The sequence below is a fragment of the Bos grunniens genome, chromosome 18 (genome assembly GCF_055505025.1).
Source record: "Bos grunniens cultivar Pamir isolate PY7600 chromosome 18, Bosgru_T2T1.0, whole genome shotgun sequence".
Lineage (NCBI taxonomy): Eukaryota > Metazoa > Chordata > Mammalia > Artiodactyla > Bovidae > Bos > Bos grunniens.
Genome location: NC_141182.1, coordinates 18,404,129 through 18,422,555, shown reverse-complemented (window position 1 = coordinate 18,422,555; position 18,427 = coordinate 18,404,129). Strand labels below are relative to the sequence as shown.

General features: G+C 51.4%; 1 protein-coding gene and 1 long non-coding RNA gene across 7 annotated transcripts in view; both read left to right on the top strand.

Moving 5' to 3' along the window:
• The window catches only part of ZNF423 (zinc finger protein 423), a 345,388-nt gene that overhangs the window by 29,361 nt on the left and 297,600 nt on the right, over window positions 1-18,427 (top strand). The window lies entirely within an intron of this gene.
• LOC147353180 (uncharacterized) lies at window positions 2,497-3,321 on the top strand. Its single transcript, XR_015145441.1, has 2 exons — window positions 2,497-2,701; window positions 3,040-3,321. It is a non-coding gene; the product is annotated as an uncharacterized LOC147353180 (long non-coding RNA).

The window sequence follows — 18,427 nt, the reverse complement described above, 5'->3', positions numbered from 1 at the left end:
GTGATGCAGCATCCACTGAGGAGGTACGCTGTTATTTTGCTGACCATTCATCTGTCAGTACACACTAGGTTATCTCCATCTCTGGGCTGTTGTGAACAATGCTGCTATAAACATGGGTGTGTGTGTGTCTGTTTCGCACCCTTCTTTCAGTTCTTTTGACTATATACCCAGAAATAAAACTGCTGAATTGTATGGTGATTCTACTTTCAATTTTTCTGTAGTGGCTACACCATTTTATATTCCCACCAACAATGGGGAAGAGTTCCATTTTCTTCACATCCTTGACACTTGTTATTTTCTGTTGTCTTTTCTAACTTTTTTTTGATAGTAGCCATCCTATTGTATGAGGTGGTGTCTCGTTGTAGCTTTGATGTGCATTTCCCTAATGATCAGTGATGTTGAACATCTTTTCATGTACTGTTGACCATTTATAGGTCTTCTTTGAACAAACATCTATAGAAGTTTTTTATTTATTTTTGAATCAGATTTTTTTTTTGTTGTCGAGATTTTGGAGTTTTCCATATATCCTGGATATATAATTTGCAAGGGCTTCCATGGTAACTCAGACGGTAAAGAATCTGCTTGCTTTGCAAGAAACTGGGGTTCGATCCCTGGGTCGGGAAGATCCCCTGGAGTAGGGAGTGGCTACCTTCTTCAGTATTCTTGCTTGGAAAACCCCATAGGCAGAGGAACCTGGCGGGTACAGTCCATGGAGTCGCAAAGACCTGGATACAACTGAAGTGACTGAACATGCACGATTATTTACAAGTCTTTTCTTTCAGTCTGGGTCAGTTGTCTTGTAATTTTGAAATAATCTCTATGAAGTTGTTGTGATTATTATTACTGATAAGAAACTGAGAATCAGGGAGGTTATTGACTTTCCCCAAATCACACAGATAATCAGAGCTGATAATGGGACCTCAACATTTGAATCCTAATTCTGGGCAGGAGTTGGGTTCTAGGCGTCACAAGGCCATCTGCATGGAAACCCATGTGAAGGCATTCAGGGCATCCTTATGGTGAGGAGCCTGGCTCCCCCCCCCACCCCCAGGCTTACCATGTGGGCCCTGCTGCCCTTCTTCCCTGGGCCATGTCAAGGTGCTGCCTCTCTGCTGTGTACTCTCAGGAGAGGCGCCTTGGAAGGTTCTCTCTCGGTCCTGTGGGCTGGGTGGATCAGAGGTGGATGCCTTCACGCATATCCGTTCAGCCCAGCCCTTGGCATGTGGCAGCCCTTTTTAATAAGCAGAGCTTTTATTACTAGCAAATTCTTCTAAAACCCTGTCGGGCCTTAGAAGAGGGATACCTGTAGCCCTCTGTGTCTCAGGGGCTGAGTGAATTAGACTTGGATGTGAGGGTCAGTTTGTAGCTGCTTCATTCATTCACTCCCTCATTCATTCATATCCTGGTGTGATTTTTTTTTTCCAGCAAGGAGATTCCCCTGGTCTCAAGTTTCCGGAGGCACCCGGTACAATCTAGATTCCAATTAGCTTAATTGCTTCATATTAGACTTCTTAGAAAAGATTTTTTTTTCCTGCTGATGGCTGCGGTTCCAGGAATGTCTACCCCCACCGCCTTCCTTCCTGTCTCCTCCCAAGCTTGTTTCTTTCAACTTTATTTCTCCAGGACTGGCCTATACCTATTAGTCTCAGGGCTATAGCGTCAGTTCATGTTGGAGAGGCCAAAGCAGGGTGGAGAAATAGAAAAAACAGAAACAGCGTGGACACCAGAAAGAAATTGTATATAAGATACATATATATATATATAAAATGTATAAAACACCTTAATATGAAATTTATATGTATCATACACATATCTTGATACATTCACGTATCTCTTTAAACAAAAAATCCCTCCTTAGTTGTGTGTGTATGTATGTTTCAGTGAAAGAACTTGGACACAGACTCTACCCTGAGTTCTGACCCTCTCCCTTTTCCTTTTGCCATCAACACCAGATTTTTTAAAAAGTACTTTCAACAACCAGAGGAAACAGTTACATCCTGATTGACACACAGGATGTTGGAGCAGCATTCTTGCTGTTAAGTGATCAGGATTTCAGCCAAGGGAATATAATGAAATCCACATAAAAATTTATTTACCTAATGAAAATCCTGGAGTAATGCATAAGTGGTTCTCTGATAATAAAATGCAAATCTAAAACTATAACCAGGAGGACAATAATCTTCATTAAACGTATTGTCTAGAGGAAGCCCATGACATCCACTTAACAGTGATTTGATTTGTTCAGTAATTTCCACGTAATATTTAAACTTTATTTCGAGCCTTAAAAACCCACCCATGAGTTTCTTTCCCATCGGCGAGGAGGGCGGCTGCTGGTGGGTGAGGGTGCTTGCCTGGCGAGTTTCATGGCCTCTGCAGTGGGCACCTAGAGCACAGTCCTTTTCTAGGTGACTCAGTGTCTGCTGGAGAGATGGGGTCCAGGGAGAGACAGCAAGGGGTCAGGTTTCCTTCTGTGGAGGAGACCCAGAAAAGCTCCTCCTATTCTGTAAAAAAAGTAAGATCAGATGACTAGAAGGGTTTGGGTGAGCCTCCCAGGTTTCTCCCTGAGCCCAGTGCTCCTGCCTCCTGGAGAGCTAACCAGGGCTGAGGACTTCAGTGATGCTCTCCCATCACTCGAGTGCTGGTGGACATCTCTGCAGATGCTCCCAGGACCACCTTGCAGCCTCCGTCCTTTACGATTGAAGTGAGTGGACATTGGAAGCAGGTTAGAAGCGCTTTGGAAGCAGGCTGACCTGGTTGGGAACCTGGCTCTGCCACCTGTAAGCTGAGTGACAGTGGGTATGGTCCCCAACCCCTGGGAGGTGCAGGGTCCTTGTCTGGGAAAGGGGAGCTCTAGTTCCCACCTCCAGGACCAGAGCTAGAAACATGTGCAGAAGCCTGTATAGTGTTGGGTTGGGGCCTACGGTACCTTGCTCAGAAGCCTGTTGGGTAGCTTAGACACAGGATAGGAAAGAATTTGTGTCTGGGTGCGTGCACGCGTGCTCATTTGCTTCAGTCTCTTTGTTGCCCTGTGAACTGCAGTCCACCAGACTCCTCTGTCCATGGGATTCTCCAAGCAAGCATACTGGAGCGGGTGGCCATGCCCTCCTCCAGGGGATCTTCCCGACCCAGGGATCGAACCTGCATCACCTGCGTCTCCTGCTTTGCCAGGCGGATTCTTTACCGCTGAGCCACCGGAGAAGCCCTTGTGTCTGGGTCCTTTTGTCCGATTTGAAACTGATGATCTATGCCCTAGAGGACCGAAATGAACCTTTGAGACTTTGAACAATCATGAAATCCCAAATAAACAGCAGATTAAGGCTACTGTGTGTGTATGTGTGTGAAGTGTTCTCATCAAAGAAAATGATATTAGCATTCTTCCAAACCGTTTTTTCCTCCTCTTTTCTTTTCTTATCAAGTTGCAACTTTGTTTCCCTTTGACTTGATGCAGTGTGCCGTGAAAATCTATTAAAATGAAAGGAAGAGAACAAAATCAGCCGTAATCTCTTTCTAGAGGGAGCATGGGACCGCGGCTAAGAACGGAGGCCTTTTCAGATGCCGGCCAGCTCAGGGCTCACTAGCCGTGTGCCCTTGTCCTTCCTGGCCTCAGTTTCCTTGCCTAGAAGGCCGCATTAACATGGTTTTTCTGCACAGTAGTGAAGATTAAACAAGATAATGTTTGTAAAGTGCTTGGCAGAGTGCTGGCACTCAGACAGCGCTTGATAAACGGGAGCTGCTTTGTTGTCTGAGAAAAGGTTGCGCTGAACAGAGGCCGGTGAAATGGAGAAGTGAGGCTCTTATCCAGGTGGTGCTGCCAGCCGCCGGCAGGCCGGCCAGCCCTAGTGCCCAGAGCTTCCATCCAAGGGCTGGCTCAGGTTACTCCCGGCCCATTAACAATGCTGGTCCAAGCTTGGAGCCTCTTAAGTTCAAGGTCGATCACAGGCCTTATCCCCCACCGGGCCTCTCTGCTTTGCCGAGTCATTAGTCACCAGGGTGGCCTGATGAGAGCGTGGGGATGACTCAGTGAGGCTGATCCCCTCTTCTGGGCCACACCCCAGGGCAAGGCCTTGCTGGCAGAGGGTCCGCAGTGTTGGCCATCCAGAGAGATTGAGGTTCCATTCACATTCCTGGAAAAGTAGTTAAATCCTGGCTTTGCATATGACTAGCCGGACAAGTCATTTCACCCATCTGAGCCTCAGTTTTCTCATCTGCTAAATGGGGGTAGCAGTAGTATTTTATCTCAGAAGGTTGCTTTGAGGAGGCTAGGGGATGGAACAGGCTTACTAGCCTGCAGTGAGCAATCCTGCTGTTATCCTCCCAGGCAGACTTCCTGGAGAAGGAGGGCTCCGACCCCATAAACAATGAAAGATGGGGATAAGTGATGGATAACCGAAAAGAAAGGAGAGCAAGGGAGAGCTGTGGGCTGAGGGGTGGGGGCAGAGGAAGCAGGGAGATGAAAGGTGCGAGAAAAGCTGTGCTCGCTAACAGTGTGGGTCTCATCCCTCCTGACCCGATGGGGGGCCTAGCGAGGGGGCCTAGCGAGGGGCCCTGCCTTTTGCAGGAGAGAAGATGAGGCAGCAGCAGCCTCTTGGCCTGGACTAACTTGTTTTCAAAAATTCCTGCAGGAGAGACTTAGGCAAATGAGTCACCTTTTAGCCCAAATGCACCCATGATTCTTGTGTATCGAGTGCTGGCCCCCAAACCACAGAGTTTCTGCCCACACTCTTGTTGGGATTAATTTATCAGCTGGCCAGCCAGGGAGATGTGATGCTGATGGGTTTACCCCATGGGACCATCTCTGGGGTAGGGAGAGAACCATCCAAAGACACTTGGCGCACCCTCCAGTGCCCTTTTGTGGGTGTCAAAGCAAACTCATGGCCAGCCGCCTGGCTTTGAGTGCAGCCTCCTTTGAGCACAGCCTCTGAGGCTGCAGAGGGCCTGGAGCTGTGGGGGGTTGTAATACCCTGAGGCCTGTGGAGCCCACAAAGGGGCCTGAGTGACAGCCAGACGAGGGCTTCACATACCGGCAGCCAGGGGGAGGGAAAGAGAGAGAGAGTGCGGCAGGGGCAGAGGGGGGCTGCCAGCCAGGGACAAAGGCAGAGAGGAGAGAAACAAAGGAAGGGAGAAAATCCCCTCTCGTTACAACCTGTGAGTTAAAGAAAAATGTGGTCCGTTACCCCACCATGCTTTAGCGTGAAACTCAGTTCATCCGATAAAAAAATACCCGGACCTTTCAACTTGCTGCACCTCCAGGCCAGGTGTGACAGCCTTGTCGGATGTGCCCTTCTGGGCTGGAAACTTCCCCCACCCATGCATGGAATCAGTTGAAAACAAGAAGAATCAGAGGCAATCAGCTGCTGCCAAATTTCGGAGCAAACATTTTTCTTTCTGGATTTAAATAATTGCATTGCATCCCCAGCTCTGGTTCTCCTCTAAAACCAGCCCCAAATGACATTTGGCAGGCTGTCGATGGTCTGGTTTTCTCCCCCTCCGCCCTGTGGGGCTTTCTCAGAATATTTTCTTCAACGTCTGGGTAGCTGGCTTTTAAACCAGTTCATTTTTTTGGGGGGGGGGTGGTTCGGTCTCAAATTTTATTAAATTTAAATTTTATTCCATTTCAGGCTATAAAATCTCCAAAAGTGGCTTTGAAAGTGAACAGGTTTTGGCATGTTGGAAATAGGTTACCTCCAATGCAAATAAAAGCGTCTAGCTTCCGAGGAGAACAAGGCTCCAAGGGTTGGGAAAATGCTTGGAATGGTTAGAGACCATGGCAGAGAAATGGTCAGAGACCAATTTAAAAGCACATATATTTTAAATGGAACATTTTGTGGACATATGGAACCAATAGCTTTGCCAAAAGCTCAATTCTGGGGATCAAGTCTTAAGAGCTAAACTTCTCTTCAACTATCCAAGGTGATTTTTAGCAGACAAATGAAAGCTCCTTTTCGCTTTCTAGTCTAAGGGGAATCTTAATACATTTTTAAATTATTTGGCATTTTGAATTAATTTTCTTAGAATGAAACGAGATTCTTAAATTGGGATCTTGTAGGGAAAAGACAGCCAGGTAATTAGTGAGCTGATCTCCTTTTCTGACACACGGAGGAGAGGGGGAAGAAGTTGAACTCCAACCAAGGTGCACACAAAATCTATTTTAGAGCAAAAATTTCAAAGTAAGCAACACCATCTGTTCTTTAATTATTTCTCCTTATAAAAAAAAAGTCGCTAAATTTATTTGGGTTACTTAGTTGGAAATGTCTTTAAGACACTCAGAACTGGGGCTATTAAAGGCAGGTTGTCAGCGCATGTTTGCTAGGCATCCAGGAACTCAAAATAGTAAGGGCCGCTAAGAGCTGACTTTCTTTTCCGACACAGCTTTGCTTTTGGTTAGGCATGGTCATCTGGCACCTGGGGGACCAGTCTTCTGCTGCTCATATCTGGGGACACGGGCTATGGGATGGAGTAGAGGGTTTATGCTCCACCAGGATAATCAGAGAAGGCAATGGCACCCCACTCCAGTACTCTTGCCTGGAAAATCCCATGGATGGAGGAGCCTGGTAGGCTGCAGTCCATGGGGTCACTAAGAGTCGGACACAACTGAGCGACTTCACTTTGACTTTTCACTTTCATGCGTTGGAGAAGGAAATGGCAACCCACTCCAGTGTTCTTGCCTGGAGAATCCCAGGGATGGGGGAGCCTGGTTGGCTGCCGTCTATGGGGTCGCACAGAGTCGGACACTACTGAATTGACTTAGCATTAGCAGGATAATCAAGGGTGGCAAAGTGTAATGGGAGCCTGCCCCCCAGCGTTGTTCCTGCCCCTTCCAGAGTCCTCACCAACAATCCATCCATCCATCCGTCATTCATCTAATATTAGGCCAAGTCCTCATGGAAGGTACAGTCCTGTGGAAGAGATGACAGTAATCAAAGCCTCACACAGAGGAGCCTGTGGTTAACAGAAGTACGTGCTCTTTGGTGTCTGTGCTATAGAACTTTCGGTGATGAAGGGAATGTTCTAGGTCTGTGCTGTCCAATATGGTAGCCACAAGCCACGGGTGGTTATGGAGCATTTGTGCCCAGTGTGGGTGAAAAACTACTATTTTAAATTTTATTTAGTTTTGATTAATTTTAATTTTAAATAGCCACTGCAGGCTCGTGGCTGCTGGATTGGATAGCACGGGATTGGCAGCAACGTCTCCTGGTAACTTGTTAGAAACGCAGACTCTCAGGCCTCAGCCCAGAGCTGCTGCATCAGAAATCTCTGTGCATGGAGCCCTGGACTCTGAGATTGAACAGTGCCTCCAGATGACTTTTATACGGCTTTGTTGAACAGGGACGGTGACCGTGGGTGTGAAGCTACAATGCGACTCAGCAGAAGTATGTCAAGGGATAAGGAGATTGGATTTCACATTGATAGGATTCCCAGGGAAGGGTTTCCCTGGTGGCTCAGCTGGTAAAGGATCCGCCTGCAATGCAGGAGACCTGGGTTCAATCCCTGGGTTGGGAAGATCCCCTGGAGAAGGGAATGGCTACCCACTCCAGTATTTTGGGCTGGAGAATTCCATGGACTGTATAGTCCATGGGGTTGCAAAGAGTTGGACATGACTTGGTGACTTTCACACACTTGCCAGGGAAAGGGGTGGTAGAGCTGAGAGTGATCTGTGAGGAACTTGGTGAAGATGGTGGGTTGGCCATGGGGAAGGGTGTTAGTGGTATTGCTAATAGTGCACAGCTTGTCATCCCCAAGAGAGTTTGGCACGTCTGATGCACACTGGAATGGCCAGTGTGTTGGAGCACAGAGAAGGGAGGTTTGTGAACTATAGTTAGAGAGGTTGGAGGATAGAGGACCTGGTACTGCCAGCTGTGTGATCTTGGATTAGTGTCTTAACCTCTCTGAACCTTGATAAAAATGGAGATAACCATCCTTTGCTACTTACTTATCTAATAGGGTTAGAGGACAGATGGATTATAACTTCCTGTGCAGGTAACAGCTACTGGGATAGGTGGATGGCCTGGTGGTCTTCTTTTTATTTTATTTTCTCTTGCTCTTGAACTACCCTTTCTCCAATTCTCCTACCTTGAAGATCACAGCTCAGCTTGAGAATCCTCTTCCTTGCCAGAAGAGCTACTACTTACCTCTTCTCATTCAGCCTAAGTCACATGGTGGTCCCTGTGACTGTGGGGTCCAAACCCCGAGTTGTTATTGGGGAGCCATGTTCCGATTTCTGCTCTGCCTCCTGGGAGATCCTCTCCTGGCCTCTTCGTCTCTTTATGGAGTTGATAATCTTGGAGACCCTTCCCAGAGTCCTCATCTGGAGGCTTAGGAGGGGCCAGCCGAGAGAGTGGACCTCTGCAAGTGTGTTTTAAAATCAGATGTACCCAAATGCCTTTTGGGGAAAGACTTCCTAGTAATTTTAGCAGCATCTTTTCTGTTGTCTAGACCTAAGATCAGCATTTTAGGGAAAAATGTCGAGATAAACTTGCCCCTGCCTCCCTCTGCCCTCCCCTCCCTGCTGCCAGGACTCCATGCACACTCCCTTCCCCACAGAACGTCAGGTGGCCAGAGCCTCGGCTGTGCCCCAGCTATTTGGCAGCTGAAAGTTTTGTCCCTGGAAGATGCCAGACTTATTTTGAGACAGCAAATGTGGTGGATGCTTCTCTTTTGGAAAGACACCAAGTGTCTGATCTCGGCTTGGGGTGATATTCTGGGGGGCACCTTAAATGGCTACCCGCTCCGGTATTCTGGCCTGGAGAGTCCCATGGACAGAGGAGTCTGGTGAGCTACAGTCCATGGGGTCACAGAGAGTCGGACACGACTGAGCGACTTACACACTTAGCAGCTCCTTATCTGAAATAGACCTGTGCTTTTCTTCGCTCTCAGAAACCTTTCCAGACAGCTGTGTCCCCCAGTGCAGGGGAGAGTGCCTTGAGCATAGTTATTGCTCAGTTTCAGTTCATTATTGCTATTGTTTTTATTGTTGTTGTGATGATTATTAATTTGTTTTTCCAGAACTGAAATGTTGGCTTAGATCCCTCCTCTAGACAAACACTTGGGTTCTTCTTTAGAAGACTATCCTGGGAAAGCCCTGTTGATTCAAAGGAATGAACAGCTAATGGTAGAATTTTAGCCACCCGGGTGTGACACTGATTTGTAGGGGAAGATACCCTCCAAGCACCTCTCATGTCATTTCGACTCAGTGCCAAAAATCATACTCAGGACCTGTGCTGAAATACCAGAATGGAGGCTGCAAACTGGTTATCCAAGGACCGTATCCAGGGCCAGAGTGTTTTGCTTATTGGCTGCTCAGGCTGCAACTTTGTTGGGAAATAGAATGTGACACTTAAAATTCAGAAACATTTGTACAATGATCCAGATTTATAGCGTTTGTTCAGAGTAATCCAAAGCTGTGGTCTCATTGGCCCTGGTTCCTGCACAGCAGGGATCGGCTGGCTCTGCCTGTTTCCGTGAGGCTGTGGAAGGCCACGGTTCCCATCGCTTCCTGTTGTGTCACGACCAGCCCTCCCCTCCTGTCTGTTATCTGTCTGGCCCTGGAGGCCTCAGGCATTGCCAGCACTCCGAGGGTTAAATGAGCTGCCGCAGTGATAGCGCCTGGTCCAGCCCTGTTTCCTGTTGGCTGTGTGGCTTTGCCCTCGTTGCGCCACCTCCCTGTGCCTCAGCTTCCCCATCTGTCCAATGGGATGTTAGCTTGGATCAGTAGTCTCTCACTGTTCCTGGATGACTAGCCAGACGGAGGCTGAGAAGTAGGATGCTGGGCCCCTAGTTCTCTTTCCCCTTTTATGAATTAGGGTTATGCATTAGCCTTCTCATGGAAAGGTCAGGGAGCCCCACTTAGCAAAGTTTGGGAAACCCCGGAGTGCTTCTGGCTCTGCTCTGTACAGCAGAGACTCACACAACATTGTAAATCAACTGTACTCCAATAAAAATTAATTAAGAAAAATAACGGCTACCTTTATTAAGCAGTGTTATTCTCCCCCTAAGGTAGGTGCTCTTCGGTCCTCATTTTGCAGATGAGGAAACAGGTTCAGAGAGGTGGGGTAACTTGCCGAAGGTCACCCAGCTGTGGGCCTGGATTTGTCTCATTCCAGACCCCGAGGCCCTGACAGCATGCTGCTCCACGTGCGGTGGCTCGGGAAGGGGGGCTTGCATGTGCGCAGAAGGATGCTGGGCTGCAGAAGGGAAGCCGGCGCCCTGTGGCCGCTTCATAAGAGGCCCAGCCCCCTCCCGTCCCTTCTGTCTGTCTGGCCGTCCACACTCCCAGGGAAGTCTGGTCTCCTCCTGCCTCCCAGCTCACGTGCCTGGCTTCCCTCCCTCAGAACCCCCCGTCTGGGGCCGTACTCCTGGGTTCAAAGCAGGTGGAGAAATAGCGTACTGGACCTGTCCATCCGTGAGCTCTTTGTGTGTGTGTATTTTTAAAAAAATTAAATTTTTTACAGTATTGGCTTACAAAACTGTCTGAATCAAATTGTATAGCCAGGCCAGTTAATTTGGTTGTTTAGGGGAAATGCAGAGGTTTGCGGGGAGATTCGGGAGGTTCTCAGGACCAGGCATGTTTCCTGTCTGAGCCTCAGTCTGCCCACTCGAGACAGGGCCTCCCCACTGTGTCGTGTTTGCCCTTCAGACCCTACACCATGTTGACCGAAGTAAGTATGACTTAGTGGGGCTCATGGCGTGCCCGGCCCTTCATTTACCCCTCGAGGATTGGTCACGTCCAGGTTCCAGGTGGTGCTTCAAAGCGTTGTGTTACTGGCCTGGCCCGAGGTCTCACAGCCGCCGAGTGCCAGGCCGTGACCATGGCCCAGGGCCTTCTCTGCCCCGGCTCTTGGCCCCTGGCAGCCTTCAACTAGACCCTGGGCACAGCTGCACGCCTTTCCTGGCCGTGTTGCTTCCTGCCTCCTCTGGGGTTTCCAGGAGGAAGTGGGGGTTCGGCTGACCCTGCTGATGTCCTTGAGTGAGGAGGTGTTTGCTTCCTGCAGCTTCTTCCTGGGAAGCCCAAGTGAGGACTTCTCTGAACTTTATGAGGAGTTTAGGTGGGGGGAATGGGTGTGGAGCCCTGGTTCCTGCCTAGAGAGCTCTTGGTCTGTTCAGGGTGGGTTTCTGGGTGGGGGATGTTGGTGGGACCACCCCGATGATCTCAGCTACTGTATGACTTTCCTGTCCATCAGGGTTCAGTGGTCACACAGGACAGAAATGAGCTCTGGACAACTCAGGCTAGGATGAAGTTTGATGGGAGGATAAGGGAGACCTTAAAAAAGGCTGAGTGCTGAAGAATTGATGCTTTTGATCTATGGCGCTGGAGAAGACTCCTGAAAGTTCCTTGGACTGCAAGGAGATCCAACCAATCCATCCTAAAGGAAATCAACCCTGAATATTCATTGGAAGGACTGATGCTGAAGCTGAAGCTCCAGTACTTTGGCCACCTGATGGGAAGAGCCAATTCATTGGAAAAGACCTTGATACTTGAGGAAAGATTGAAGGCAAAAGGAGAAGAGGGCGGCAGAGGATGAGATGGTTGGATGGCATCACCGACTCAATGGACATGAGTTTGAGCAAGCTCTGGGAGTTGATGATGGACAAGGAAGTCTGGCGTGCTGCAGTCCATGGGGTTGCAAAGAATCGGACAACGAGTTAGTGACTGAACAGCAACAACAGGGGAGAGCTGATGGAATGAATAGGAAGAGAAACAGGACCCAGACAGGGTAGCTTCGGAGATGAGAGGAGCTAGATGGAATGGCTGTTGTCTTCAGGGAGTTGCCCCTGCAGTCAAAGAGCCCCTGCCGGCTCTATCTTCTGTGTTACTTTGCTCAAGGAGCCATCTCTGGGAAGGTCTGAGCATCTAGCCTGGCTGTGTCCGGGGGAGGGCGGAACATTTTGACTGACGATCCATCAAGGTCCAAGTGGATGAGAGATTGTTCCTTAGGGCACAAGGAGGGTGCTTAATCAGAGGTTGGGGTGGTGGGTACCTGGTGGGCAACACCCTGCCTGACTGTCATGTGGCCCTGTGGGTTGTCCTGTCTTGGAAGGTCCTGAAGTCTGGGATAAGGGCCAGGGAGGGCTGAAGGTGGAGGAGGCGGTTGCCCATTAGGCTAGCTTTGGGCCATGGAGTCGGATTCATCCAGTGATGACATCCAGGGCACCAGGATTGGAGGGACCCCTTGGGAAACCCCGTGTGGCAGTGCCCATGGGGACACGGGTGCCAAGAAACACAGGAGTTTCCCCAAACTTTAGTCCCTCAGCCTAGCAGGGCCAGACCTGGGAGGGGACCGAGAGGGGCTGACATAGCACTGCTTCCCAAAATGCACCTTGGGTACCCCTGGTGGTATGGCAGGGGACTTTAAAGTAGAATACATATAAACATTAAAAAAAATTGCTAATAAACGCACAAGGCACAAAATTAAATACACCTCCAACCATGCACTTCCCCTCCCTAGAGGCCGCTGGTGTTACTCGATTCTTGTGCCTAGTTCCAAAGCAGTTCCATGTACGTGCACACGTATGAATAATGTATGTTCTCTCCCCTCTCTTTTTCCAGTCTGTTAGACGTGACTTCAAATTGGTTAATTTAGTGCTTCCTCAGTGCTTTTTAAGTTAGCTTTTTATTGTTAGATCTGCAGCTGTGGTGGCTCAGAAGGTAAAGAATCTACCTGCATTCAGGAGCCCCAGGTTCGATCCCTGGGTTGGGAAGATCCCCTGGAGAAGGGAATGGCTATGCACTCCGTAGACAGAGGATGCTGGCAAGCTACAGTCCATCGGGTCGCAAAGAGTTGGACACGGCTGAGTGACTAACACGTGCACGTACATTTTATTGTTAAAGTTTCACGTACCAGTCATAAGGGTTCAGCTCAGGGAAGTTTCATAAACTGAGTGTATCTGTGTAACCAGCATCAGATGAAGAAAAAACCCAGCCAGCTTCCTAGAGCCTGCTCCCGGCCCCCATGGCTCTTCCCAAGGGTAGCACAAACATTTTAGGTTTGAATACCTGTGTATTTATTTTGATGTGTTTTTGAAACAATGAAACCAGCCCATCCAACTTGAGATTTCCCAGGTATTATTGCTGTGCTTCAAGAACATTGTACTGGGCCCAAGCTCTTAACTCGGGGTGATGTCAGAATCACTGGGGTGCTCAATTCCAGGAACAGTGATGGGACCAGTCCTGAGGTTACCCCTGGGGCCATGGGGGTCTTGTCCAGCAGCTGGAGCTGCTAGCCTTAACCCCTGCCCCACCCCCACCCCCCATTTCTTACAAGACACTGGTCATCTGCTGTGGATGCCCCTGTAGGACTTGCAGCTCAACATCTCAGTCTAGCACATCCCACTCTATGCTAGTACACTGACTCTGTCCTCTCCCTTCCCGTAGCCAGTCAGGCCCCAGGGACCTGGACCCCATAGAGCATAACCAGGTGGAGAGCGTATGTGGACGCCTGGGAGCCCAGTGGTGTGATGTGGGGTTTTAGAGAGTTGGATAAACCAGGTTTGAATCCTAGCTCTGCCACTTGTTGGCTGTGTGACCATGGGTGAGTGTCTTGACCTATCCAAGGTTTCCTTGCTTGTGAAGGGAGGATGGTTAAAAGCGTCCCCGCAGGGTGACTGTGAAGATTACTTCTGCGAGGGTTATATGAGCCCCCGTCGTGTGTAAACACCCAGTCCGGTCGTTGGTGTTCATGTCAGTGAACAATCATACTTGTCACCGTTTCGGTGATTGTGCCTCTGGAGGTCTTCACCCGTTCCGCAGGCCAGGAGCTGTAGGGGGAGAGGGAGAGGAGACTGGGCACAGGGGTCTGCTTCTCTGCCCCTGTGGCATCCATCCCAGATGAGCAAATGGTTCTCAGTGGGGCCTGGGGAACGTAATCTCTCCCTGGCTGGCTGTGGCCAGCCAGCCCCAGGGCAGCTGTCCTGTTCCCAGATCTGGGGTTCCAGGCTTGGTGGCAAAGGCAGGCAGTTTGGGCGGGGGCTGGGCAGCTGACAGAGCCTCCAGGGGGGCTTGGAGGCCAGCTGCAGCCCTGGAGTGAAGCAGAGAGCCAAACCATGCCTTAACCCATTCTGTCCCTGCGAGGATGGCTGCTCTTTGAGGCCCTTCCCTTTCAGCTGCCTCATGCGTCCTGTGAGTTCCCTGTTAGTCCAGGGGTCTCCAGCACGCAGGGCAAAGATGCTGTCTGGCCTGTGACAAGTTTACAGTTGTTCAGTCGCCAAGTCGTGTCTGACTCTTTGTGATCTAGGCTTCCCTGTCCTCTGCTATCTCCCAGAGTTTGCTCAAGTTCATGTCCATTGAGTCAATGATGCGAGTCAGTGAAGAAATTTACTGGGCTTGTTTAAAAGTTGCAATGATTCATATAAATATTCAGACCTCTGGCTTTCTCAGAGAAGTCAGAAGATCGGAACTACTGAGCATACTCTGGGTGGCAGCTTTGACTGGCTGCGGGGTGGGTCACTGACAGCCCAACTCTGTCTCCCTTCCCCCTCCATATTCTCCTCTGGTCCTCCTGAGGCCGTTTGAGATTCTGGTCTAGAAAAGCCTGTCAAGGTCAACTGTAACTTCTTCTAGCTGAGCCTTGAATTTCCCTGGTGTCTCCCTATCTGCTTGACCCCCTCCTACGCTAGCAGCCTCACTACCTCCCGAGTGGACCTTCCCTTGCAGCCTCTGCTGAGGGAATCCTATCTATTCCTCCTTGAAATCTCCTGGTAGTGACTTCTACTGGTTGGTCCCGGTTTGACCCCTTGAGGCCACATAGCAAGCTCTGTCCCTCTTCCCCATGACAGCCCTTCAGATGCCTGAAGACAGCTGTGGTGTCCCCCTGAGCCTGTCCCTCTGGGCTGAACACGTCCATTCCTTTGCTTTCCCTCCTAAGACGTGGTTTCAAGACCCCCCCCATCACCCTGGTACCCCTCCTTGGCCACCTCTCCCTGGGCCCATGGATTTCTTTTGGCCGGTTTCCAGAGCTGCCCTGCACACCGGGGTGCCATAACAACATGACTGGGATCCCACTTTTGTTTAAAGAAAAAGAAAACGTAATGCATAGAAAGTGTTCCATTAGGCCAGCCACTCCAGAGTACCTGGGGCATATCCAAGGGGGCATCAAGGGACAGTTTTATATTGCTTTGTGTGCCCACCTGGGTTTAAAAATTTTTTCCCCCTCTACAATCTGGGGAATTAAAAAAGTTAAAAAGCCAGGGCTTGGGATGAATTCACTTTAACCAGCGGTAACGAGTGCTCCCTGGCTAGAGAAGGAGGTAGGGTGGGTCCTGGCTTGGAGGAGCTCACAGCCCAGGGCTGCCTCACGTGCTCAGGGACCCCAGCTGAGTCGGGCACTGAGAAGGGAGGAGGAGGGGTAGGGGGGGAGGGGATCTACTTATGCAGGGGTCTGCAATGGATAGTGGAGATCAGGTGGGGCCTCCAACATGGAGAGGGGCGTTTTAGGTGATGGCTGCACTGGTAGCAATGGCCTCGAGGCAGGAGGGCCTGCAGATGCATGGGCTGGAGCACGGCTGTGTGAGCTGGGAAAGGGTCCCTGCGGGCAGAGGGGCTGGGGGGGGTGGTGGACGCAGGCAGAGGACGCTGAAGGTTGTTCTGAAGGTGATGAGCGCGACAGCAAGAGTGGTGAGGACTGGAATGGCAGAGCTGGGTGACTGGCTTCCCCAGTCTGCAGCTGCGTGACCGTGAACAAGTCATTTACGATTCTCAAGCCTGCATGACTGTGAACAAGTCATTTATGATTCTCAAGCCTCAGTTTTCTCATGGTGATTGGGATGAAGGGGCTGTGGAGAGTAAACAAATGCCCTCAAAGTGTTTAGCCTCCTGCCTGGCACCTGGGGCGCCCCGATGAGGGCGCCTGCTCTCCACCTGTCCCAGGTCTTCAGTGTGCTTGTGGACGCTTTTAAGCCTTATAGTGAAATGACTGCTGCCCAGTTCTCCGTTCCGGTACCGGTAAGGAAGTACCGACTGCGTTAGCTTCTTGGGGTGCTGCCTCTGTCCCCCACACACCCTTAAACTGGAGTTCATGATCAGCAGTGACTAGCACAGTAGGCCATGCTAACAGCAAGGGTGATCTGGCAGGACTGTGGAAAGAGCCCAGCCTTGGAGTCTGGACTAGGCTGGGGGACACCCAAGTGTGACCTGCAGGCTCTTTACCCCTCCGACCTCACCTTTCTCTTCTGTGACACGCGACACACTGTTGCCCATATTCCAGAAACAAATATGATTCCTTCTGGCTGAGAATGTGTGTCGAATGCAGTAAATCTCCACGTGAACGTTCCTGGAGGGACCTTGGTTGGCCTCTTGAGCTAAGACGGCCACTACCAGTGCCCCTGGGTGGGCACCATTTACGGGCTTTCACTGATGCTGTGCTCCGCATCCTCCCACATCACCTCCTTGCCTCGCAGTACCTCCCAGGGCTTGATATTCGTGTCACCCCATTTGACCTAGAGAAACCCAAGGATGGCAGTAAACCACTGCCTGGTTTCGCCCGGCTCGTTAGTGTTGGAACCAGGCCTTGGAGCCCAGGTCTGCCCGATTACAAAGCCTGTGCGCTCAGCTCTTGGAGTTTCCCAACAGGGAAATACAGGGATGAGCTTCCTTGCAGAGGCGTGAAGAAGAGTGCAGACGGAGGCACCCAGACCAGAGAGCTGGGTGTGGCAGGGCAGGACCAGGGTTCTGCGCTGAGCTCCGTGTTACGGAATCCCCTCACTGGCCGTCCACAGTGGGGAGAGGGGCCTGTGAGCAAGGGTCGTGCCCCGGCTTCCAGGCTAGTCTGCAGGTCCCCAGGACCCCCCTGCCCACGTGGCCCTGGCTGCCCGGGGTGTCTGTGGGCCTCTTCCCGTGATGGGTGGACGGGTCTTCAGGATGTTCCTCTCCAGGGGGCGAGGAGTGCTGTTTGCAGGAGGTGGGGCCCAGGAAGGACTTGGCTATGTGGGTGCCCCTTCTCAGCAAGGGAAGGGGCTGAGGGTGAAAGAGAAAGTGGGGTGGGCTGTCGGCTGGGGGCGAATGTGAGAGGAGGCCTGAGGCAAGGCCTCGATGCCTCAGCTGCATGGCTGAGCCTGCCTGGCGGGCAGCGGGGGAGCTCCTGTGTTTGCCCTGCGGTGGGCCCCGGTGGCCATTCCTGCTGCAGGCTCCTGGACCTTACTGCCAGCCTTGGGAGATGCTTCAGGGGCCAGGGGCCTTGGTAGTGGCCCTGAAAGCAGTCCGCAGGAGCGGGGGGCACGGGTGTGTGAACCATCCCTGAGGTCGCCCAGGAGCCAGGGCATGTGTGAAGGTCTCCTGTGGCCACGTCTGTATGTGCAGGTGCAGGACGGGCACCTGGGCCCTCACGAGCCTTCCTTGAGGACATTCCTTTCTTCCTGTCGTCCTCCATCTTTCTCTCACCTTCCTCAGGGCCTGGGGGCAGGGAGGGGCCTGGCTGTGAATTTTGGTTCCCCTCCCCAGGAGCTGCACCGTGGGTCACCTGAAAGCTCTCTGAGCCTTTGGGCCTGGTTGAGAGTGCGACAATGGATGCTGCGGGGCGCCCGGCCCTGGCTGGCCAAGCCGGGCGTGTGTAGCAGCTCAGCCGCCCTGCTCTGAGCCCGGGGCCAGCCCCTGCCAGCAGCGGCCCAGATGTGTTTTTTCGGATGGTGCAGGGGGAGCTTCTCTGTGTGGGTGTCCTCGCATGATGTGTGGGCTGTGATGTTTTGATCCAAGGGAGCCAAACTGATTTTCCTGGCCCATCTCCTCTCCATCCAAAGCAAAAAGTTAAATAAACACAGCCAAGTATTATCACAGGATGCGGGGAAAATGAACTCGGTCCCCATGGGCGGCCCACATCTGGCAGGCTTCGGGCCTCTCAGGACTGTGGGATGAGACAGATGTGGTTGGGGGTAGGAAGGGCTCAGTGCACCCCCTCCCCAGCGCCGCGCTTCCTTCCAGGGCTCTTTACCAGCCTCGGGGCCTGGGGGCTGCAGGCCGCCTGCCTCCAGCTACATCCCTTGCCGTCTCCCTGGCCCTTTCTGGGGCCTTGCCTTTGGTGGGGCTCCCTGCTGTGACTTCCTGAGGCTGGTTGCCCCCCGGCTCAGCCAGGTGCTTGCACTGGGCAGTGGTCCCAGGCTGGTGAGGCCCCTGTGCTCGGGCCCTGCCTCATACAGGGAGGTGCGTGCAGGCACACTTGGGAAGCTACTGACTTGCCCAGATTTTCCATCTCCCACTCAAGGCACTGGTGGGCCCATGAGCTCCACCTTGGGCGGTGGGGGTTTGTAGTTGGCATTTCTCCTTCCATCCTCTGGCTTCGCTGGTCGCTCAGTGGTAAAGAATCTGCCTGCCAATGCAGGAGACGTAGGTTTGGTCCCTGGCTTGGGAAGATGCCCTGGAGAAGGGAATGGCAACACACTCCAGTATTCTTGCCTGGAAATCCCATGGACAGAGGCGCCTGGTGGGCTATAGTCCATGGTATCG